This window comes from Anas acuta, chromosome 11 (assembly GCF_963932015.1).
Source record: "Anas acuta chromosome 11, bAnaAcu1.1, whole genome shotgun sequence".
Taxonomy (NCBI): domain Eukaryota; kingdom Metazoa; phylum Chordata; class Aves; order Anseriformes; family Anatidae; genus Anas; species Anas acuta.
This window is the reverse complement of record NC_088989.1, coordinates 4,490,346-4,514,661: the sequence shown is the minus strand read 5'-3', so window position 1 is coordinate 4,514,661 and position 24,316 is coordinate 4,490,346. Positions and strand designations below refer to the sequence as shown.

Sequence of the window (24,316 nt, the reverse complement as noted above, 5' to 3'; positions counted from 1 at the left end):
CTTTATGGTGGCAGCTAAGATCTGTATTTTTACCAATATTAGGTTCATTGTGTTATGAAAAAAAGACCAAAATACTTAGGAGCATTCACACCAGCTTATAAAACATATTATGTAGTATATTAAATTGTTAAAATTGCTTCTTCTCTCCTCCCCCCCAGAGCACAAAGTTCCAGGCAGGAAAAGTTTCAGCACAACCAAGTCCTGCTGTAGGCAGGGCCGATCCCTGTGGGAGGAGAGGCACCCAGCGCTCTGCGGCAGGAGCAGGGCACCCCTGCAGGACAGGGCAGCAGGAAACCTGCTGCAAACACTCACAGTGAGTGGTGCAGGAGCACGAGCAGCCACGCAGCCCTTGCAGGGCTCCGCTGATGCCGCCAGCAGCACCGCGCTGCACGACGGGGTTTTTAGTACCACCCCATCACCTTGATTTGTTCCCTTCTTAAGTCAATTTATTGTACAAGCATGGTTATCTCCAATTTAAAAACGTACACAGCACCAATTCCTGGGCTTTAGAAATTTATAACGATGAGCAATTTGTTAAAGCCTTTTACCGTATCTTTCTGTCTCATTTTCCTAGGTGCTGCAATGAGGCAATTCACTGTTCTGGCTGCTTACCCTAGATGACCTTTGTCTGCCATAAAATGGTATACAACTAGATGCTCCGCTTTAAATAAAGCTCTCGCCTCTCCGAAAGGCCCTCCGTATTCAGTCAACACAATCAGCAGAAACCACATTTGGTTACTCAATAAGCTGGAAACTTCTAAAACGCACAAGGCTGTGAATGAATTCCTGACATCACCAGGGACACTCGAGTGGGGAACGAGAGAGAATACCGAGAAGTGGCACTTGCTGCAGCCGGAGAAAGGATCACTCCTTTAAGCTGAACTCTCAAGGAAAACGAGAACAAAAACTGAATTAGCTCAACACGTACCCTCTACAGTCAGTACATTGCTAGGCAACTTACCATCTCCTGATAGAATTATGGCAGAGGGCTGCCCATACATCAGGGTTAAGATGAGCATAAGCACCGGTTTTGGCCAACTGCTCCTTTCCAGTGGGACTGCTCAGCACTTGTTCATTTCCTAGCATTATTTGGCAATATTTTTTAAGCACCTCAAGAGTCTAATGCATTCAGAAGATATTTTAAAGCTATTATGTGACATGAAAATTTTAAGATAACTGGAAGTAAGTGAATTTTATGGGGAATAGCCGAAGTCTTTTTTGTTGGTGTTGTTCGAGCCAGCATTTGGAGAGAGTTAACAATCCTTTCGGTTACTTTTATGTTTTAATACTGAAGGTATCCGGAAGGCACACAACTCTAACACTTTGTCTTTCCTCAGGATGCTGGTCAGCCATGGCTCCATACCTCTGTAACTCAAACTGTTATGTCAAGGGGATGCTTCCAGACACTCCGGGGTACTTCCCTTTGCTGCTGCTGAGACCCGACACAAAGTCCCATTACAGGCAGTGCCATGGGGCTATTGCAATACCCCGTGTTTTTGCACATAGCCTATGTCAGGCTCAGCAAGGCTTTGACCCTCAACAGTGACATGAAGAGTAAGATTTGGACTGAAGATATTATTTAGCATTATTAAAGAAGTATATGCAGAGTGCTTTAAAGAGAGGCACGTGCTTTGTATATAACCCAAGTTTTCTACACATACTTCACAGGGACAAAGAAGTAATTAATTAGCTAACCACCGTGATTAAAATCAATTGATTCACATGCTCCAGAGCAGTGAGAAATTCTTGCATCACTGGAGATGTCTGGGATTGCTCTCTGCTCGGGGATCTGAGTCGTATCAGCAAGGTTGGTGATTCAGACATAAAGGAAATGGTAAGAATCTTTCTCTTGCATGCACACTTTGAGCTGCCATATGGGTTTATTCAACTGTTTACTACACCAGTCGGTAAAAACTGAACAGCTATTATAATCTTTGCTAAATGACATGGTAATTATGCTACCTCTGGAAAAAAAAGAAAAAAAAGAAAGAAAAAAATGGAAACTTAAAAAAAAAATCACAATTCACTGATGTGTGAATTTCTCTGTTTTTATAATCTCTGAATTGAAATGCACTTTCTAACACACGGAGGGATATTAGAAATACAACAGAAACACTAATTTATTTTAAAAGAAAAAACAATTTGCGCACCCATTTCCTATGGAATTTAATTACCCAGGTTTCATAGTGTTTAAAGACTTCTTACATAGATCTTCCAATTCTCCTGTAACGTCAGATGGTTCCTCTTTCCCCAACCTCTTTGTCTTTGGATTAACGAAGAAATAATTGCCCCTCCTCTCACCCCACTTAGTAAATAGGTGTGGAGGTGCAAGAGCAGCAGGGGTTGGAGGAGGGGGCAAGGGAAATGTCCCCGTACCTGGCTGTGGGGCACGGCCAGGATGGGTACAAGCACCCTGCTGCAGCACAAAGGGGACCGACAGGCGCTCCACTGCTAACAACAGGGGCAAATGGTGACTGCAATTAACAGAGGACGTGCCACCTCTCAGGCCTGACAAAACCCCAACATGCAGCAGCCTGGCTTGGCTACTGGAGGGTTTCTCCCTTTGTTCCCCCGCAAGGAAGGCGGCCAGGCCTCGTGGGCAGGCGCACGTGAAGGGCCGGCTCTCCTGTGTACCAGTGACACCATTTTGTCACTGGGATGTAAGTGCAGCAAACGGCGGAGCTAATTATTTGTTGGCAATGGCTCCTCTGAGAGCAAAGCCTCTGACACATGATGGAGAGGAGGCCTCTCCATATTCATATTTAATCATTACATGAATTGCACACACAAGCATGTTTAAACCCCGTCTGTCTGCCAGGCTTCAGTCCCGGGCAGCGGCTTTGCATCACTGAACTCCACTTTCACCACAGAAGCCCTTGCATCTTCACCAAGGACTTGGGGGGGATGTTGGGAAGAAAGAAAGGAAGAGAGTATTTTTTTTTGCAGTATTGATAACACTTAACATCATGGATATTTGAATACAATCAAGATCTTATTTTTTTCATTTGGGGGGGGTGGTATTGGTTAGGGATAGTCGTGGTTTGCTTTTAAGCACAGACAGTACAAAGAAGAAACCAAAAAATCCCCTTCATTAAAAAAGGGCGAGGGAAAGAGAGACGGTAAGAAAGAATAAGTGAGAGTTATTGCAAACTTGCATTTGGTGACTCACCAGTTTTACTTGCAGGCATCACACATATCCACTCATGACTCAGGGCAAATATGGGAAAGGATCGAAACCCTTATCATGGCAAATGTGTCGGGAAGCTGGAATCACTCAGAAAAAATGTTCTCAGGAGACTGAAAGACAAAAACATGTTTTAAAACTTCACTTAGTTAGAATCATATCAAAGCCTACCATTTCCCTTTGAAAATAAAAGGCAGTTACAGGCGCTGGAGGTGTGGGGAGCGTTACAGGAATATTTCTACATATCAAACATTACTCTATCACACAGTGGAATTTATTTTGCTTTAAATTAAATCGAAACATACAGTATTAAGAAAGGTTTTTAAAGATGCTGTTATTTCAGACTTTGTTCCTTCCGACAGGCAAGTTTATGTTCATCCTAAATACCAAAATGTGTCACCATCCAAATTCATATTCTGCTCAAAGACACTGCACTGTTTCAAGAAATTCGGCTGCTTTAACCTACTTTGCATTATCAAAATATAACACTCTGAATTTCTGAAATATTTACTCTCTGCCCGCGCTCACCGCATCCCGATAAAACCTTAACAAAATGTAGGATCTCTTGTTAGCAAGAATCTTTCCTCGGAGATAAGGAAAAACACATATAAGAACCATTTGATGTTCAGGGTGAAAAGGCAAAATTTGCAAACATCAGTTAAGAAACACCAATTAGTATGTTTTTTTTCCCCAGCTATTAGTAACACAGATTGAGTTTAAGCTTAGCTTAGAGGAAGCTGTCGCTGCACAAATTAAACATCCGCTTTACTAATAAGGGTGCTGTAAAAGAGATGTATATGTTCTCCATCGACAAAACATCCACGCTGCGCACAAGCTGATACCCACACACGGTGCCCACCAGCTCCGATGGGATTTAAGCAGCAGCTCAAATGGGAGGGCGCTCGCTGCCTCCATGCACACCTGGGAGGGCCTCTGTGCAACAGCAATGACCTCCGAGGAGAAAACAAACTTTGTGACAGAGGAAAGCATCCTGAGGGACTGGTGTAGGAAACAAAAATGAAGGCTAAGATGCCACACGGTGCCTCCAGCCCCCGATTACCCGGTCCTCTCCCTCCGTAGCATCCCCAGTGTGGTGGCTGCTCCCAGCCCTGCCACAGCCACCAGAGCTTTGGTGGTGGTGAGGACCCGGCCTCAGGGAGTTAATTGTTCTGGCAGCCCACTGCAGCCGTCCTGAGGAACATCTGGAAGTTTCTGTCTTAGCAACGACTGTACGGAATTTCATAAGACAAAAAAAATAAAATAAAAAAGGTTTTTCTCTGGCCTCCGGGCTTTCTCCCCTCCTCAGCTGAATGCATTACAGCTCAAAGCAGATCACAACAGTTCAGAAACCTAAATATAAGGATTATGCGACCCTGCTATAAAGCTGTGCTACGCAATAAAAATAGATCCAAAAGGGGTGTTCGGACACCACTTATGCTAAACGTGACGTCTCTCTCTGAGGCTCCCAAATACCTGCACGCCGACAGCGACCCGCAGCTGGCGGCGGCTCCATTTTATTCATGAGGAGCAAGGGAGCAGTGTGAGGAGCACAGAGCCGAGGCTGGGTTTATCACCATGCTCGATGACAGATATGCAGATGGGTATGTAGCCGAGCAGAGAGCCGCCTCTACACGTGTTGGGGCAAGCTTTCCCCGGCTGACCTGCGGCACCTCAGCGTGCGACTCTTAGCAGGCCTGAGCCACGATAGGGCTGGAGGGGAGGGAAGGATTATTAGCCCTGATTTAAAGATGAGGAGTTGAGGCTCATTTTGGCTAATACTTGCTGAAAAGATTTTGTGTTTTGAGATTTGTGAGGCGAAGGGACTTGACTAAATAATACATTCGGCCTGCAGCAGATGAGGGCCGTGGTGGGCAGCGCCGGGAGGAGGTGAGGACATCGCACCCCAGCCAGGCCTGCACCTTGATGGCACGCCTGGAAAAAGGGATTTTTCTTACACCACTGAGAACTGACCTCACCAAAACACTCCACAAAACGTTTCCTCCCTGCCAGCTCCCGACGGAGCCGGGCATGGTGGCTGCTTGCCAGGAGGAGCCCGGCGTGGCCCTGGGGCACCTCACAGGCCGCAGTGTGGGGACACCCCATGTTGTGGGGAGGGGAAGGGTGGAGGAGGGAGAGGAACAGGGAATAGATCGGTTCTGATAAACTGAAGCCTTTAATGATCTACCCACGCACTTGAGTTCGATCTGGCATTGACAAATTGAAGCTTCTAATGATGCGCCCACACATCTGAATTGGACACTCCTTTCCGACGAGTTTCACAAAAATAGCCTGCCGGGTTAAAAACAGCAAACTCCGACAAAGCTGCGGTGTGAGCAGAACCGAGCCACTCTGCCAAACTTCTCCCCAGCAGGCTCTCCGATGTGACCTCCAGTACAGACTTTCTCCTGCACCGCCTCACTCCCAGACCGATCCTCACCAGCCGAACAAGGGGTGATGAGATGAAGCAGCTTCCGTGGAGCTGGAGCACAGAGTCAATCAAATCTTGGAACATGAATCTGGGCTTCATTAATTCCAGCAATCACATCGTTTCTATTATCACTGGATTAATCAGAATAGGAAACCTATTAATCTGCCCCCAACAAAAATTAATCTTCTCAATATTGAACAGATTCGAAAGACAAGTTTTAATATTTCACTACTTCCATCTCAGGGGCAGCGGTGGCAGACGATCTGGAGCACCACTACGGGCTTCATCTCACCCGCCTGAGGTCAGCCCTGCCACCCTTCCTGGTGCTCCCAGCCCCATTCCCTCTCCTCCCCACGGTCTGGCTGTTTCGCACTGGTCCCAGCACATTTCACAGCATGGTAAGGGGTGGAAGGGACCTCGGGAGGAGGCGAAGCAACCAAGATCACTGTTTTCTACATCAAACTGCAAACCAGGCTGTAGCATTTCATGCATTTCAGGAGTTGTCACGAGCTTACACTGTGGCACAAGGAACCGTGCCCGTCCTGACCTGACGCTCCAGGGTTGTAGGGGCAGAAAACCCAACCCAGAGTATGCTTTCTGCAGCAGGCACGACAAAACCGATGTTAACTCAAACACAACCACACGGCAAGGACACCAACACCAGGGGAAAAAAGACATCCATAGGCACTTTCACCCTGGGCTATATTTTGCATGATACGTTTCAAAGCCCGATCAAAGGCAAAACTTCAATCATCTCACATGCCACTAGCATTAGGATGTTTATTGACTGCAATGAGTACAAAATAGTGCTTTAACTACTCGTTTCTTAAAGCCATGTTGCACGAAACAGGTTCTACTTGTACATCAGTGCCTACGAGACCGCTCCAAAACAGACAACTGTAGGAAAAGTTGTGCCCATGTATACATATATACAAAACTGTTTTTAAGTGACTGTTTTAAATTAGGATAAATCTGTGTTCCACCAATTAAGCTCTGAATACATGGCTGATACCGTTCGCTATCTCAAACAAGCGGCACAATAAATGCAAAAATTCAAATATTTTAGAGAAAATACTTGGAGAGTTGAGACATTAATTTTGCCATATACAATCTGTTTCGCAGAGATTTAAAAAAAGCGTTATTGCCGCCCTGGGTACATTGGAATAGAGATGAAACCAGCATCCTCTCCTATTTACATATTAAAAACTACGTGCCTGCTTGGTGCAGACTACCCAGCTTGCCGATGCACGACTCTGTTAAAAACCAAACAGCCTGCCCGGAGGATGCGAAGCTGCAGGCTGGATGCAGCCCTGCGAGAAGTACTGCACTGCGATGGGTGGCAAGCGGAGGCAAAACGCTTGTTTGTCCTCTCCTGGAGCAATCCCCAAATCTGGGAGCACCCAGGGGAGCGGGGCCGGAGCAGCTGCGGCTCCCCAGGGCCCCACCTGCTGCTGGGGCTGTTTACCAAACACACCGCCTGCAGCAGCCTGGGAAGCCCTGGGATCTCTGCAGCTCCTCTGCCAGATGGGTTACCAGGACGTTCAATGGGAGCAGAAAGAGAGAAAAAATTTAAAACAAACAAGCAAACAGCACAGAAGAGCACCGTCCTCGTTCTTGCTTCAATCTCGTATACCTGTGTTTAACTGTAGCTTCAGAAGCTCAGCAGTTTCCAAAAAATTTCCAACCCAGATATGTCTCCAAAATAAACAACCTTTTTTAAAACAAACAAACAAACAAACACATTAATTGCCACCAGAAGCACATGCCCAAAACACCCTTAAAAAGCCTAGGAAGGCTGCTGGCTGGGGGCACTTTGCTGCAACGGGAGGTAACATTTGTTCTCCCCTTTCAGCTGGGATCCACCTCAACTTTTTGATGTTGGTTGGAGCTTTTATTTGCAAATAGAGCAGAGCTGCTTGGGATGGAGGACTCCTCCGGAGCGTGCCATGTGGCCTGCACAGATGTTCCTTTTATTCCCGTGTCCCACAAGGCTCTGTGGCTCGCTGGTGTTAAACAGATTACGCAAGTAGAACACTTGATTTTGCATGTCCCCTTTTTTCCAACAGTTGTCTGATTTACTCGACTCATTTTGCTCCCCCTCCCCTGGAAAAGCACCGCAGACAACACATAAAAATGAGGCAGGGGCAGGAAAGTTTCTCCTCCAGGATGAGAATTTGCAGAAACACTCAGCGTCGGCAAATAAAGCAGGAATGCAAAAGAACAAAGCTCTTATTTTGACAGGAAAATAACCAGCTCGTTTGGTGCCAGGTTCTGCTGAAAAACCTTCATCATATCCCAGTAACACCAGTCGCTACAAGTATCATAATCTCTCACCCCTATTTAGATGGCCAAATGAGAATTGAACTTTTTCCAAAAAACACCTAACACCAATTATTGGTGCTAAGCATCTGAAAATCCTTCAAAATCTGGCCTTCAACTCGGTCACAAAGAAGGGGCTTAATTTCCCGGCTGTCAGGCATCCCAATCAACAATTGAAGTCAATGGGATCTACACAGTACCTTATTAAAAAAAAAAAAAAAAAAAAAAAAAGGAAAAAAAAAAAGCCTGAGAGGCCCACTAAGCCGCAGCAGCTCCAGCAAGACAACCTCGCTGCGCTGACAGCAGCTACACCCGGCTTTGTGCATCAGCCACTTTGCTCTCCTGCTTAATTTGATTAATCAGCTTGGTATTATCCCCAATTAGAAAAGTGTCTAAGGGGAAAAATAATCAAAAAAATAATAATAATAATGGTTAAGGCTAAGCCAAAGAAGAAAACAGCAGCTACTGAATCTGAATGTGCAGCTACTTAGGACTTGCGGCATTTAGGAAGGACACAAAATTAAAGCTAAAAAACCGCGGGCAAGCGCAAAGCCATCAGCGTTTCATGCAGACTGCAGATTCGGAATTTTTTTTTTTTTTAATAAACTGAAACCGAATTCCAGATGTTGAAAGTTGGGAAGTAAAAAGCGCTTTAGCTGTAAAAACACAAAGGTGAGACAAAAAATTCTGCTGAAACATGATTTGTACGGCCCGAAGCGAAGCACAGCCCCCCTCTCCCCGTTACCAGCTGGGATGGTGTTTGTCCCCTGCGTGTGCCACCTCAGGTGGCAGCACAGGAGCTGCGCATCTTAACGAGGGACAGGCTGCAACAAGAACTGCTGGGGACTCCTTCTTTCAGCCCACAAAGAGGAATGACCACGGGCAGCTGGGAAAAACTCACCTGGACCTGTGCTGCCATCCACATCCTACCTCTGCAGACCGCATCCATCAGCTCTGCGTGTGCAGTGACACCAGGGCAGGGACGTGATGGTCACAACCCAGTTCACCCCCAAGGAAGCACAAACACACCCATTCCTTTCACACCTCCCCTGCCAAGCAATATACACGCTCTTTTGTCCAGGAGCAAGGTTTGGCACATACCAGCAAGCATCCTACTCTTCCTCCTCCTCGCTCGAGGTGCCGCAGGGCTACGCACACACCCGCAATGCCCAGGTACCTCCCAGCCTCACTTCAGAGCAGCAAGGGGGCTGGCACCTCGCTCATTTAAATCCCTAACAGCTGCAGTTAATTGCGATCACACCTGATTTCCCTCTCTTTTCCTTGCTAGCCACTTGCCCAGCAGCCCAAAACAAAGGTGGAGTCGGGTTCATCCCTGCCGCAGCACCACAACCCGCGAGCATCCAGGATGTAGCGCAGCATCCAAACAACCCCAGTTTGGACTGGCACAACTGGGTCTTGTTTCAATGGATGGATTAAATCACCACCAACACCACTCAGGGCTTCTGAAAGCAGAATTCAGGGCAGTATTTTGAGCTCACTGTTTTCCCCCGTGTTTATTTACATCGCACGCAGCAGGCAGCATCTGCATCACTCCACAGGTGAGTGTACAAAATCGCACAGTATCTGCCGTGTCCAACCAACTGCATCACAGAAGACACCGAATTTCAGCCCAGAACTCAAGGACAGCGGCGCTCATTTAGGTTTCAATAAGAGGAAGAATATTCACCAGCATACTTCACCAGTGGTGCAGTCAAAACTTGCACACTTAGTCACAGAAATATGACTGGACTTGTCTGCTACCACAAAACAAAGTACCGTCTAGTGGTTAAAATCAGAGGACATGATTCAGGAATGCAACCCTTTTCAAAGGAGAACTAAAACACATGATTAAGTGCTGTTGAAGTCAATAGGCTGATTCAGAGACCAACTTTTGGAGCAGTGGATAATACTCTCCACACTGCCATATGGCTCTCAGTCAAACTTCCTAGAAGCATTTGCTAATACTGGGTTCCACCACAGCTTTTGGGAGGCCTGCTTTTCTTTCCCTTTTTTTTTTTTTTCTCCCTGTCTTTTTTTAAACATGCTTCTGGGATGATTTTCACCCACTCTGAAGATCCTCCAGGCTGCCACTGGCTGAGAGAATGCCCAACTGCGCTCCCTCCATAGCAGTGCAGACTCACGCAATAATTAATATTCTCAAATACAAGGTTATCTAAGCGTGCAGACTGATCAGGATCCAAACGCATTTTTTGCAGCGTTGCTTGGGAGGCGTTCAGGGGAGGGCACACAGAAATGAACTCCGTGCGCATCGCGGCCAGCCGGTGATGCAAACAACCCCAGTGACTCCTCAGACCTCCCAGGCACGCTGCCTTCACCACGGAGAGATTTCGCTCATCCTATTGCCTCGGTAAGACATTTGTGGTGGGTTTTTTGTTCCTTCTCCTTCCGATCCTCATTGTGTGCAGATAGGAGCCGGTCTTCATCGCCCAGCAGCAGGGCCACCAGCACTGTGCCACTGCGGGCGAGCGGCGTCCCTGCACTTGCCTCCATCCCCTCCTGTTCCCAGGCAGCCCTGTGTCCTGCCAACGTTTACAAGCAGCAAACCCAAAGCTTTCAGCAAGACGAATGTCTCCCCATCAGCATGCACGCTGACGTGTAGCAGCCCGGTCACAATTCTCGTTTGTGTTTATGCAGTGGGGAAGGGAAGGGGGGGAGCGCTGGCAGAGCCACTGGTGGGCAGACTGTGCAACTTCCTAACCTTTGCGGAGGTCCAGGAGTTATTCTTTATGTTCAGTCACGGAAAAGCAAAACTAAAACAAAAGCCCAATGGATTCTCGCTTGCTTTTTGAAAACTTAGCAGTACAGATAAAGCGTAACATGATTTTTAAGCGGTTTGAAAACACCCTGTTACTTCTTACAATGAAATCGATGTAATCCCAGCCCAAATCAGCCCTTCCAGCCATTTTGTCTGTTAGGAAACGGGGGAAAGAGGAGGCGATACTTTTTTCTGGCTCCTGAAGTGCTTCTCCTTATTCAATATCTAAATTAAATCAAATGGAGTATACTAAATAAGCCCATAAGACACAGTGCACGATGCAAGAGACTTAAAATCCTTATCTCCTGAGCACTCCAGCTTAAAGGCTGATGTTTTATGTTCCCCTGCAGCGCACGGGGATCCTGCTGGCTTGGCCAGACTGCGAAAATAAGCCTCAAATGACCAAATACAACTGCAACTTGAAAAGTAGGAACCAAACCAGACACAACAAACCACAGAGCAGCCGGCCGACCTGCCCTAACTCCTGGGCGAGGAGGGCGGCGTCTCCCCACCGCCACGCTCCGCGCACGGCCGCGGGGGCTTCGCGGGGCAGCCGATAAGGAGCTGCCGGTGGCGAGCCCACGAGCGGTGCCATTAATCACAGAGCTGTTCCCCCGGCACGCCAGCGGCTCTGCCGGCACCGCAGCAAAGCCAGCGAGCAGGCGGGAGCACGCTGATGGAGAGGCAGACCTGCGGGGCTGGGGGAGTTTACTGAATTGCAGAGGGGTGGATTCCTGGAGCTCTTGAAACGCCGAGGAGGGCGAAGCCAAAATCCACAGCCCTGTCTGGATGCTTCACCTGCAGGTCCTGGACGAGGAGCCCACCCGTACACACTGCACAAGGCTATCCTATGGAGGAGCAAGAAGCGTAATTTGGGTTATACTCTGCTCACAGGCAGCCCCACAAATACCTTGTGGGACAGTCACTCATTCAACCCCACCATCAGCTCCAACCATGTATGACCCTGATCAAGAAATCTGTCCCCACACTCACACACACTTCTCCAGGACCCAGCTAAATGCCAGGCAAAGTGCAGGGGACAGCACTGCTCTGATGTGCCCCAGAGCCCAGAAACATCAGTAACTGCAGGTCCTACACCAACAAAATCTGAGCTCAGGACCAAATCCAGCATCTCTCTTCCAATTTCGGATATATTTTGCTCCTGAATTGTAATTAAAGAATAATGACTTGTGGAATATCATTTTATGTGTCCTATTAAAGGGACATTTGCTGCAACGAAGAGTTAAGCAGCTCAAATATTAAAACGGGAGCAAAACTATTGTCAATAACAGTGACATAAATTAATCTTGGTAGTTAATTAAGAACAGCAATATTCTGAGACTTTTATTGGAAGACTAAGGCTTTTCACAAAATTCCTGTTACCAAATAATATAATTTACTGAAGTGCTCAGCTCTACCAGCTCCATCAAGTTAGCTTTACAGTTCCACTCCTCTGCCCTACATTTAGCATACCTGGCCATGGAAACAAACCGCACACTGTACCTTATTTCCTCCAAAGAAAACCTCTCTAACTATCACATCTACTCTGTATATTTGGAGGTCAAATTTCACAGCTCTTCCTACATATATGTATTTTTTTTTGCTCATTACTTTTCAACTTGTAAGTGCCAGCAAAGAGTTTCAAAAATAAATTATCTGTCTCTGGACGTGGCAATGCAAAAATCGTATTTCCATTGGACCAGGCTTCACAGCTTAAGAAGAAAAAAGGGAAAGAGAGAGAGAGAGAAGGAGAGCAAGTCAGCCACTTGGTGATGCAGAGCACCGATGGGGCTGGAGCTGTGATGGCAGCACCGGGACATCCTCAAACCAGCGCCGTGCTTTCCAACAGCGCAACCCAAAGCGCTGCCAATCCGCAGGTCATCACAAGCCTGCAGACATAATGCTGGGATTTGCAAAGAAAAAAACTGGGGGAATTTTAAATTATACTAGTGTTTTGTTTTGTTGTTTGTGTTGTTTTTTTTTCTTCAACCCCCCCAGTCAATAGGAACTGGGCTCACTGCTCTGCAGGAGCACTCGGAAAAGCCAAGTTACTATTGCTGTGGGTGAGGGGGAAGCCTGGCCTCGGCCAGCATCCTCTGGCACGAAGGCATTTCCTGCCATCAGCAGAGGAGGAGTCGATCCACGTAGTGAGAAGCTCCTCACGGAGATACCAACAAGGAACGCTAAAACACGAGCAACTCCCTCACAGTAAGAAAGGGTGAGGAGGACAGAGAGAAGGGGGAAAAATAAATAATAATTAAATAAAAGCCACCATCCCACAGTAGTAACTACAAACAAATAATTTCAAGGCCCAAATCAGTATTTATTTCTTTTCTTAATTAAAACAGTTCCACAAAGCAGTATTACTCCAAGCCCACCCAAAGCAGCGAGAAGGCATTTTTACCATTTAATCAAACACAAAGCTGATATGCTCACATAAAGGATCAAGACAAAATAAGATATGTGGGCCGGCAATCTGAATGCCAAGTTTTACCCATGTGAATTCAGTTAGAAACGCTTGGAAAATGTGATTCCTTAACTTAGAAATAGCAGCTGTAGCATTCAAAGGTACTCCAGTAATTACTGGAATGCTTGCTGAAAAACTAGACAGAAGCTAACATCTTACTTACATTAAATACACATTCACCACAAATTAAAAGAGCCACAGGAAAAAAAAAAAAAAAGGAAAAAAAAAAAAAGAAAACAATCAGGCAAGCAGATGTTAAAAAAAAAAAAAAGACAAGAAGGGGCCAGATGCTCATTCCTGGTGCTCAGTGCAAGCCGAAACAACCCGCACGCCGTAGGTGCTCCACGCCACCAGCCTCCCCCGAGCCAGCCATGCTCGGTGCTTCTCAGCAGCCGAAGGGAGTCAGATTTTCACCTCTACATCTGTAAGTGGTAATTTCATCCCAGATACTGGCAATAACACGCTGCCTTAAAATCACAGAAACGCTGCCTAGTCATCCGAGACAACAGTAAAACAAGCAACAACGCCAAGAGTAGTTGTCTACTACTGCCTGGGGGACTCATGGGTTTAGCAACCGGGCTGGCATAAGGATTATATTATCGAGGAGCGCCCTATACTGCTTTATTAAGTGCCAGTGAAATGTCTACAGCATGCGGTGCCTGAGAAATACTTTGGGAAACACCAACTACAATGAAGAAAACTAAGAATGGAGCTACTTGACCGCTCCAGACTTACTATCAGCTGCTGTTCCCTGACAATAAAACTATTGGGGAAATAATGATGCAGTGACATTAGCCAACAGATGGGTAGGAGAACCTCATTGTGCTGCACATACAACCCCGGGATACGCTGCTAGGAGAAGGAAGTCCACACCCAGGCTCTGGAAGGAGGCACACGAAGAGAAGTTATCTGCAAAATGTGCATCACACTCTCCTGGCTCTCTTCACACCTCCCCCTTCGCATCCCCACTCCCATGCACCTTCGCGTCTATTCCCACACTTCTCTCGCTACCCACATCCTGAACATATTTATGTTGTAAATATCCATTTGGAAGCATTTTGTATGCTTGTGGCACAGAGAAGGATGCTGCTTTGAGTTTCATAAGGCAGCCGTCTCACCATGACCCCTCTCTCCCTTTCCCAATCGCACAGGAGGGGAAAAAATTACTTGGCCCTCAACCTTATCTTTTATCCACTCAGGAACCAGATTATTGCCTAATAAAACTTCACTGCAAAGCTATTAAAAATTAAAGGGATATTTCCCTTCCCACATAATGATTTGTCAAAAGCCAGACCTAAATCAGGATTGATGAGGTTTGTGGTACCTTTTTTTTTTTTTTTTAATTGGGCAGAAATTTTGGATTTTTTTTTTTTTGCAACACTTCTCACTTCTGACAGACACAAAATTTCTCCTTCAGCCCCCTAGACCTTACTTCTTCATCGAGATGAAATAATAGGTGAAAGGCAGCTGAGCCAGCAGAAACATTCCCACTGTCCTTCAAGGAAACACGCACAAGAGTCCAAGTAGTTGGTATGATTCAGAACTAGTGGTAGAAAAAGGACAAACCAGATTACAGCAACACAGGGGACTCTATCCAAAACCTGCATCCAAAGAGACTCCTGCTAACATATGGTGGAAATGTGACTTTCTGCAAATATCCTCTGCAGAAGCCAATTCCTCTCCTCCACCCAAGCCACGTCCAATAGCTCTAGTAGAACGAGCTGTTACTTACACGTATTAGTCAGGATAGGCATCAGCCATGATACAAATTTTAATCCATCTAGCTAATGAGGAATCTGCCATCTAGTTAACGTGGTCAGACCCTCCAGAGAAATTAAAATCCACCTATTCAGACTGCTCGCTAACTGATGTGCTGCCCGTCCCGGAGGGGGGTGGCTGCTTTTCGGAGGCCCCGTGTCCTGCTCTCCCTCCGCGGGAAGGCACCGCGCCGCTGCACCGATACAAAGAGAGGCACCCAAAGCAGAATCATGCTGGAAAACAGAACTTGGAAAGAATGCGTTAGCAACTTCAATCCAAATATAAAATGCATTTAAAGGTCATAATTTGCATAACTACATCTCATGTTTTTTGTTGTGTGTTGTTTTTCCTTTTTTTTTTTCTTTTCTAAATTGCTCTATCCTGGAAGGTGCCGAACACTTCTGAGAATTGCTGAACACCTCCACTTCTCATCTAAAGTTGTAACAACTCTTAGGACTGCTCACTGTTTGGCAGGAGCAGCTCTGCAGAGCACTCTAGGACCACACTAATAGATACACAGCATTTCCAAAAAAAATAATTAAAATCAACAAAATAATTAGAGAAGGTATAGAGCCCTAAGAGTGCATGGTGTCATCATGACACACTGATATTACTGGGCTGACATGGGAGTTTCCCTTTCTTATAACGTGCTCTTGGTGGTGGATTCAGAAGAGCAGCAAGCAGCACCCAGCTGTGACAGGAAAAACACAAAAGCCATGGGCACAAATTGCCCCAACAACAAATTTCATTTAAAAGCTGCTACAACCTCTATCTGGTGAGTCAGGAACATTGATCCCCTAAAATTTCTTTGCCAAACCCACATCCAGCCCCAGGAAAAGTGTCACATTTTCCATTACTGGAAGACCAGTAAAGGTCTACGAGGAGCGTCCTCTTTAACAAGAGCGAAAATCAGGAGGTTTCAAAACATTACACTCGTGCTTCCTGCACAAAATTAATTATAACAGCCAATCTGTGCTGTTGCTTAGTCTGCTGGGGAAAAGATGAAACGGCTGAATTGGTATCAAGGCTAAGGAAGGACTGAGGAGCACGTCTGAGGATGCTGCAGAAGCGGTATTCTGCCTTCTCCTGAAGTATGAAAGGAAAGTGTGGATACAAGTCTGCAGTCCCCCAGCTTGTATAAACGTGTCTGCGAAGATCAGCGCGCGAGGTGTCGGGTTCAGAGGCTGCACGCAGCTCCATCACCATTAGCACCTGACTGATGATTGACACAAACCACACACCACCTACAAAGGCATTGCACAAACCCAGTGCGTGTGAAACACAGGCTTTCCAAAAACCCTCTGCAACATCTTATGATGTTTTCCCACATTTCAACTCAGAAAAAAAAAAAAAAAAAGATCAAGGTTGCAATATCAGTGTTAAACAGGATCTTTCATTTCCGTGGCATCTGCTTGCATTCCTTACAGAAGTTAAGAAATGCTGTGTTTATTCTGGACTCGGCACAAGAACCTTCCACCGAAAGCACGTCCCTCCCGGTGCTCGCCTGCAGACACCCGGGGGACCGAGAGCACCCGGGCTTGGTAGGAGGCAAAGTGTGAGAGGCTTTGCATACTCAGGCTTTCAAGATGTACTTTTTCTTTCCCCTCTTAACAGAAAGGGGCGTAAAGAGAACATAATTATTTGTGAAAACTGCAGCTACCTCAAGGAAGGCACTGAAAACCTCGTCATGAAGTTCATGAAGCCCTCTGGACTTCCCACTGCGCTGTTAGTCATGGGGTCTTTACCAGAAATGCCCCAGCCCTGACTAACTGTTAAGACAGAATGATGATACACTTCTTTCCTTACCGTCAACCCTATAACACGCATCTGGTGAGAACTTCTGCATTTCTGGCACACCCCCTCCCAGTCTCACCCTCCTCACTCAGCGCTGTGAGGAGACCACAGCTCCTGACACCTGGGCCACCTTACCTGGCTCTCTGCAGGCCCCTGAGGAACAGCTCCATCCAACGAAGCAGCCAAGCCTTCAGCAACATGCGATGCAAACCCTTTAATCTCCTCCCCAGTCTCCCAAAGTTGCATTTTCCAGAAAAAAAAAATGAGATTTGAGGGGAGGCCTCTCCTCAGCCCAGCTGTGGTGGGAAGGCCGAGGTGGGCAGCCCAGAGGACAGCCACGGCATCTGGGGCTGTTTAGCATCGGGAATGCCTCAGATCACAGTTTCTGAGAGGGGAAATGCGAGCGCACATCTGTGCTGTGGCCTGCACTGGAAACATGTCATCGGCTCATGGAGGACAATGGGCCCGTCCTAGATGATTGAATGCCAACAGGCTGCGCAGGGAGGCGTTGCCGTAAATCTAGCCATGCCCAGACTCCCACAGCAGAGAAGGCTTCAGAGACAGTTTGGCACAAAAGGCCACGGTTTTCGTGTGGTTTTAAAAGGTAAAGATTAAAATCAACGAGGAGCTCTTGAGAGTCTTCGTGACCAACCCACAGAAGGCCTACGAGGCCTGCACCAACCATGACGTGGTCCCAGCCAGTCCCACCGCCCATGGAGGTTACAACCACAGCAGCATCTTCCTCCCCTGTGCCAGAGGTCCTGCTGGGGACAACTGCCCCGAACTTGACACAAACCTCCCCGAGGACATTTGGGCAGGAGGAGATCCGTGTGTGACCTCAACAATGTCATGTACGGCCTCACACGTAGTAAGAGAAATCCACGGGTTCACTTTGTTGCAAGGCGCGTTTTGCTGCGCTATGCTTTCTTGTTTGTTTGTTTTTAAATATCCTGGCAGTAGAAAGAGAGTCACTGTTTTGTTTTTTTCCCCACATATGCTATATAGTTTTCCCTCTCACACTCATTTCTTGCTTACTCAGTAGACTATAGTCTGCTTCTCTCACACGAACATTAGCTGTGTTTGTCCCCAAACTATATCATAATCCAACTGCTTTGTGTCATCCCACCAGCCCCGCTCAGGCAATGAAGATCAAAACATTTTCCGTAGGATGCTGTGGAGAGATGGGCACGTACGTTTTTTTAGAGCAAAGATGACCTACAAGGCTGAAGGGTGCGCAGAAGTGTTTTGGCTAGTGAACTCGGTAAACACAACATGAAAGAGGGAGTAGTGCTACAAACAATATCAAGGCTTTGTTTGTACAACTGCACTGTTTTCCAGACACACTGCTAAGAAAAATACTGCTTTTCAGCTACACAATGTGGCAAGCCCCCCTGCAAATTACTACCCAATATGACCACATTTTCAGCAACATTTAAACACGGCCAATAAATTAATACGGGACATCCCAGCTATCATCAACAAGTAGGTCTCATTAATTCTGGATGGCTGGGAGAGAGGCGCATAAAACAGTCCACAGCAGCACTCAAAGGCCTCTTGGAAGCGTTCCCCACCCTCGGCCATCCAGAAGCACTGGGACAAAGCCCCCGTGCCCAAGAGGAGCAGGATGCAGCCGTCCCCCCGCCACGCCACTCGCCCTCCATCTCCGCCAGCTAGAATGAACTTCCCTGACAAAACGCAAATACATTAGAAAAATACCCAAGCCAATTAAGACACAAGTGTTTAAAGACACGAGTAGTAATTACAAATGTATTATTCATACCTAATTTACAAGATGAACTTCTTTCGGTAAAATATTAAACTGTTTACATGCATTCAGGAAGACAATTTCCAAACCGTGCGCGTCCTGCTCTGAAGCGGCGACTATCGCTGTGCCACAACTCCACAGCCTTACAGTGTATGCTATGTAGTAATCAGAAAATGTTTGACCTCAGATATCTACTTGACCCCACAGAAATGCAGACTCGCTTGCTATAAAATCCTAAACAATGGGGCAGACAAGGTCACAGGGTCAAAGCAAGTATTAACAGGTCATTGTGCAACCCACTTGGGAGCAATTACTTCTGGTCACGGCTAAGTGGACACTTGATTGAATACCACTAAGACAGCTCACATCCCACAGATAACAATCCTCACAGCGATTAAGAATTAAAGCCCCCATGATTCAGCCTTTATTACTCAAATGAACCTAACTATTCCATAAAAAACTCTTGGTATATGCATGATGCAAGGTCTAAATTGAAATGCCACCTCATTAAACAATAATATCTAATTTTATCTAAATGAATTTTCATGAAAGTACGCCACACAGCTCAGGAATTTTTAAAATGAATTATCACAAGCGATACATAATTTCACCAAAACTGCTGCAGGAAAAAAAAAAAAATCAGCTTCAGGGATGAAAGGGAAACATCTATGCCGAATGGAAATTGCACTTCTTTCTGTTCGCAGAAAGGGTAAAAGGGGGATTCAGGGCTTCTACCAGACAATAGAGCCAGATTTTAATCAAATCAACACCTTCCTATTATGTCAGGTACATCCATCCTCCCCTGACAAACAGTAACTGCACTAACACGTGCCAAGTAGCGCTGTGCACACACAAGCCACCTCCAGAAGAGGGGTGTCAGCGTGCATACTAAACCCTTCAAATTGGGGTTTAGCATCACAAGCTGCTAAAAAAGCCACCCATTACTCTGGATGCTGACTGCCATCCATTCCTTCAGCTGCACAGTTTCTGAAATAAAACCATGCTATAAATGAAATAAAATCATGCATCCCCTCCTGAGGGGTGACAAACCCGCTTGGACACCTGCGAACACGTGCACGTGCTGGCTTTAAATTTAATAGCTCTTCATTATTTGACAAAAGCTACGAAAGTACAGATGAGATGCCCACTTTTAAAGTTCTGTCACGAATCACTGAAAGAAAAAAAGCACGCAAGTAGATTTAATTTTTAGATTTTAACTCTGGGAGAAGGTGCTGCACATCCCACGAGTAACCATCAGCTCAAAAGGTGGTCTCAGTCTCATTTCTATAGTTCCACATTAACTTTTTCCAAAATCCTGGTTCTCTCTCAGCCTCCCAGATCCAGTCAGTTACTGGTAAGGAGCTAGCACACAAAAAGGCCATGTCTTTTTTCCACAGGCTATGCCTTTCACAGGAGGATGGGACCAAACCAAAGATGTTCTCCAAGATAACGAGCCCATACCAGAGCCACTTGCACTGGTGTCGGCAGCTGAATGGGGCACAGCACTGAAAGCTTGTGGAGGGGCATCAAGGAGGTGATACTGACCCAAATCAGGTCCCTTTTGGAACCCATCTCCTTGGCCCCTTCCCTGCTCTGCCACCACGGAGCAGTGCCTCGGGGCTATTTAAGAGCACTGCATCCACAGACACGTGGATGTACAAATTATGCATGCATGTTTGGAGGCCATTTTAGAGCCTGGCTCGTGAGTCATACAGAAAGTAGATCAAGAGAAAAAAAAAGTTTAAAGATCCATTTTTGGTATTCTTGGTACAGCAGCATAGCTTTGCTTTTTTTTTTTTTTTCCCTTTGCCTTTTTCTTTAATACTGAAACTCTCTTGGCCTTCTTTCTGTAGCTGTTGGAAAACTCTGAGTTAAAACAGGAGTCTTACATTAGTGTTAATACCACGAGAGCTGGCTGATAACATATCAGATACGTGAAATTCAGGCCTGGCGGACGGGTGTTCACCACCATTGATTGCTGCACAGGAGTTCACGAGGAATGAAAAGCTGCACGGTAGCTTCTCCCTTGTCCTGCTGCCAGCGAGGTGTAATAACGCTATTATGAAAAGCAAACAGGGATGAACTCTGCTCAAAAGAAGGTGAAGTCTCAACTCAGAAATCAATCGCTGCATCAGTCGTGCCCCTACAACTGAGTAATGCTGTTACAAAGTTCATCGCGCCCTCAAGATCCTCACCCTGGCACGGCTCGCGGTGCTGTGCATATTTTATTGGCGCTGAATATTCATACAGTGGCAGCAGCTGGACACCAACCAAGGCTGCCACAGTGGGGAAAAAACAGTGCTGGAGTCCAGCCACCAGCTGGAGACTTCCTGGGGAGGTCCAATCTCCTTTTTCCACGCTTTCATGGACTTTCAGCCAAGCTGCACACCCTGCACCTTTGCCTGCCCAGGTCTGGGATGGGGATATCTGGATTGTCTGCCACCAGTACCCCACCGTGACCAGTGCCAGGGGGCTGCCAGGCACAAGGAAAGCACATAGCAATGAGAGCCCCGGGTACAAAATAAGATGTGCTTTTAGGGAAAGCATCCCCTGCACACCTGAGAGGGCTGTAAGTAAACTTAGTAATTACTAAGTGTTGCCCTAATCCCTGCCCATTGGTGTGTGGTGCTATGGCAGTGCTGCAGGTCTTACACACATGTACACGCACTTGGTACTAAGAGCACACACAAGTCACACCGATAACCACAAACCTACTGCCAGGTAACTCACACATCAGTTTTTCAGATATATATATATATTTTTAGAAGCACACGCAGTACTTGAACCTTGCCTGCAGTTCCCTGCTAGCACATCAACACTCGCAAAGCAAATGTTCAGCTGCCAGTCTCGACTTGGACTTCCAGCAACCAGGCATGTAAAATGTAAAAGAAGCCCAAATTCATCAGGGGTGAGCAGTGACACTTTGGATCCCCTCCCCTTGTTAGAAGGTGGAAGAATCACTGCGAAGGGGGCCAAAGGCCATACCTATGGCTGGGGTAAGGGATCAGCACGGGATTGCTGCAGGGAGAGGAAACTGGGAAACCCAAAAAGAAACGACTGGGCCAGATAAACTCCCCGATCCCACTCTTGTTAAACAAGGACATCTCTGGTTCAGGAACAGACGGGAAGAGAATCCTCTCCACGGCTAACCCAGGGGAGGTGGAGATGCCTGAAATAAAGTCCCTTTGACTCCAGCTCTGTGTCTGACAGCCTGACTCAGACACGGGCTGAGCAGATAACAGGCGACCATTCATTGGCTTGACCAATGCACAAAGGCAAGAATTTCCCTTCTTAGAGAGTTTTAATGACAGAGCTTTAGAAGCCAGTTAAAGGAGAGAGACCGAGAGTGAATGCGCTGGAGATGAGCCCCAGTAGGTTGCTATTAATATTCCCTTGGAGCAGACACCCCGATCTGCAGCGTTTGAAGAAAAGAGTGAAATCACCCAACAGAGAGCACACGGCACCTTCTTCAAGTGAAACACGGCACAACTGGAGCTGAGCTCAGACAGTTTTTCCACTGATCTGGTCTAATGGAGTACTAACTTTCTTTTTCAGTCCCCACCAAAAAATGCTGACCCACGAGCGTCTGTCTTCCTTGAAACACTGAAAAAAAAAATGCAACTAACCAGCTGGCCTGGGATGTTGGCCAATTCTCTGTCCAGGAAAGTTTTTCATATGTCTCCTTTTTGAGAATTGAGGATGGGAATATATTCCACATGGGCAGAAAGTCTCAGAGCAAGCCTACAGGTGCTCACCATCCATACCAGCAGCCCCTTGTGCTGTGGATCCTTCCAAAATGCCCCTCTGCCACAAGACCACATGCCTTCGCAAGGATAAAGCAGCCAAAGAGAAAAGAAGTATTTCAGCTCTGCAGCTTCTTTCTATTCAGCTTCCTGCAATGCTCGCCTCCCTTTCTGATACAGAACACTTCAGCTGCCTGGAGCTATTCTGGTTTACACTGGGCATTCAGAACAGAAGCCCGACAGCTCTTGCTATTTTTGCTCATGGCTACCTGAGCAAGCAGCTCCCGTGCTCCACAGAAGCACCTTCCTAATGAAGCAGCTATGAGATCAATGTTGTACGACTTCCAAGAGCAAAACAGTTTACAATTAGCTGAAGGTCTGGTATTTGACGTTTTTTTATGGCTCTTTTACAACTGTTTGCAAATCTTTTCTTCCTTTAAATTATTCTGAAAAGTGTTAGGGGAAAGCCAAAAGTTATTTTGTGCAAGCATGTGTCTACTTGCATGAATCCAAGAGTCTTTTTAATTTAAAAGCACCATTACAAACACTTGTATTTACACGACGGCTGTTTATGTAATGCTTTAAAGAAAATCTAAATGGAGCACAGAAGCCAATGCTAATGCAGAAGACAGTGGGAGTCAGCGAACATGCTCTTGGGGCAGTCCAGAAGATGGCAAGACACAGTGCCTATGCCATAAGGATTCAATAAAGAAGCTGAATTTCCCAAAAAAGAGCTTCTGATGCAAATTCAGTGCATGCATACCCTGTGATTTTTAGATTTCTCTTCTCATCTGGATGCCTTTGATGTTCAGGACCACTGTTTCTATATTAACCCAGCACTAAAATAAAGAAGCTAGAACACAGACACAACCCTCCCATGTGGGCACAACCCTCCAAAATCCGATCTGTCTCTTCAGATTTTTTTTTTATTTTTTATTTTTTTGTATTTTGGTAAAGTTAACACTGGAATTAAGCTCACAAGTCACTCTTCAAGCAGGTTTTCTCTGAATCCACACCTCGCTTCCTTTGATTCAGGCACACAAACCTTTCAGCACTCCCAAATCCAAGTCACAAGTCCGGAACAGGCTGATTTTCAAGCACGGAGCAGGCCGGGTCTTGGCTCTCAACAGCATGGCACAGCCCCTAGCCCTCGCCTCAAAGTATCACCTTTTCTAAGCGAAAGTGCAAGAGAAAACCTTCACAGATAAAAAGCATGTTCTAGCCTTAGGCCTGTCAGCATGGCACATGTCTAAAGAGAAAAACGAATCTGCATGATAGAGACTTGAAATGCAGGTGCCTGGATGGAAAAGAAAACTTCCAAAGGAGGTCTAAGTATGTGAAGGGAAAAAAACAAAACAAAAAAACAACACAAAGGAAAAATAAAGGGATGCACATTTGCAAGAGAACACAGGACAAAAAACAAAAGCAACTACACCTGTACGAAACGCGTTCCTTTGCCAGGTGTTTTAAGAAGGCTGTACCTTCATTTTAGTCTCTAGCCAAAAAGATTAAAGCCGCTTTCACCCTCACCCAAATCACCAAGGAGACCAAGCCTCCTTCAGCTTTTTTCAGCTGAACTTCTCCAGCAGAGAAGTTCGCATGGAAGAGAACCACCTCCCGGGCTCGGGATCACGGCTTCGCAGCGTCCTCCCTGCTGCTGGGGCTCCTCCGACCCCCAGGAACCAGCCGGGTTCGGATGCTCCCCTCCCTGGCCAAGATGCCACAGGCAACTGCAGAAGCAGCTTGTTGGACAACACGGCGTGATCATCGCCATCCTTTGATTCTGGTTATCCCCACGGTTTGGCAACGCGGCGCCCGTAACCCAGCCCGCCGGTATGCGAGCTGCTGCCTCTTCCAGGGAAGCCGAGCTCCAACCAGGATGCCTCCAGCAATGCGGAACGCTACCAAGTTATGCACTCTTATGCAAGTTTGGGGTTTCTTAAACATCTGAAGGCAAAAAAAAAAAAAAAAAAAAGAAATCAATCCAGTAATCCTTGTTGATTATACTGATGATAATTATACTTGTGTTACGCCAACAATATCTTCAGTCTTCCAAGTGCCAGGGCTTTGAGATAGCTCCAC

At 46.4% G+C, this 24,316-nt stretch overlaps 1 protein-coding gene and 1 long non-coding RNA gene across 8 annotated transcripts in view; one reads left to right on the top strand and one right to left on the bottom strand.

Annotated features, from left to right (window-relative positions):
- The window catches only part of FOXP1 (forkhead box P1), a 364,305-nt gene that overhangs the window by 318,720 nt on the left and 21,269 nt on the right, over positions 1 to 24,316 (bottom strand). For 6 of the 7 annotated variants that reach the window (XM_068694646.1, XM_068694645.1, XM_068694644.1 and 3 more), the window contains one exon: positions 3,170 to 3,297. The gene's annotated coding sequence lies outside the window, so the exon portion shown is untranslated. Of the gene's footprint in view, positions 1 to 3,169; positions 3,298 to 9,032; positions 9,149 to 24,316 lie in introns of those variants that run through there. The other variant, XM_068694635.1, reaches the window with a different exon arrangement.
- On the top strand, positions 9,242 to 12,647 carry LOC137862517 (uncharacterized). The gene is made up of 2 exons (XR_011100354.1): positions 9,242 to 10,299; positions 11,058 to 12,647. It is a non-coding gene; the product is annotated as an uncharacterized lncRNA (long non-coding RNA).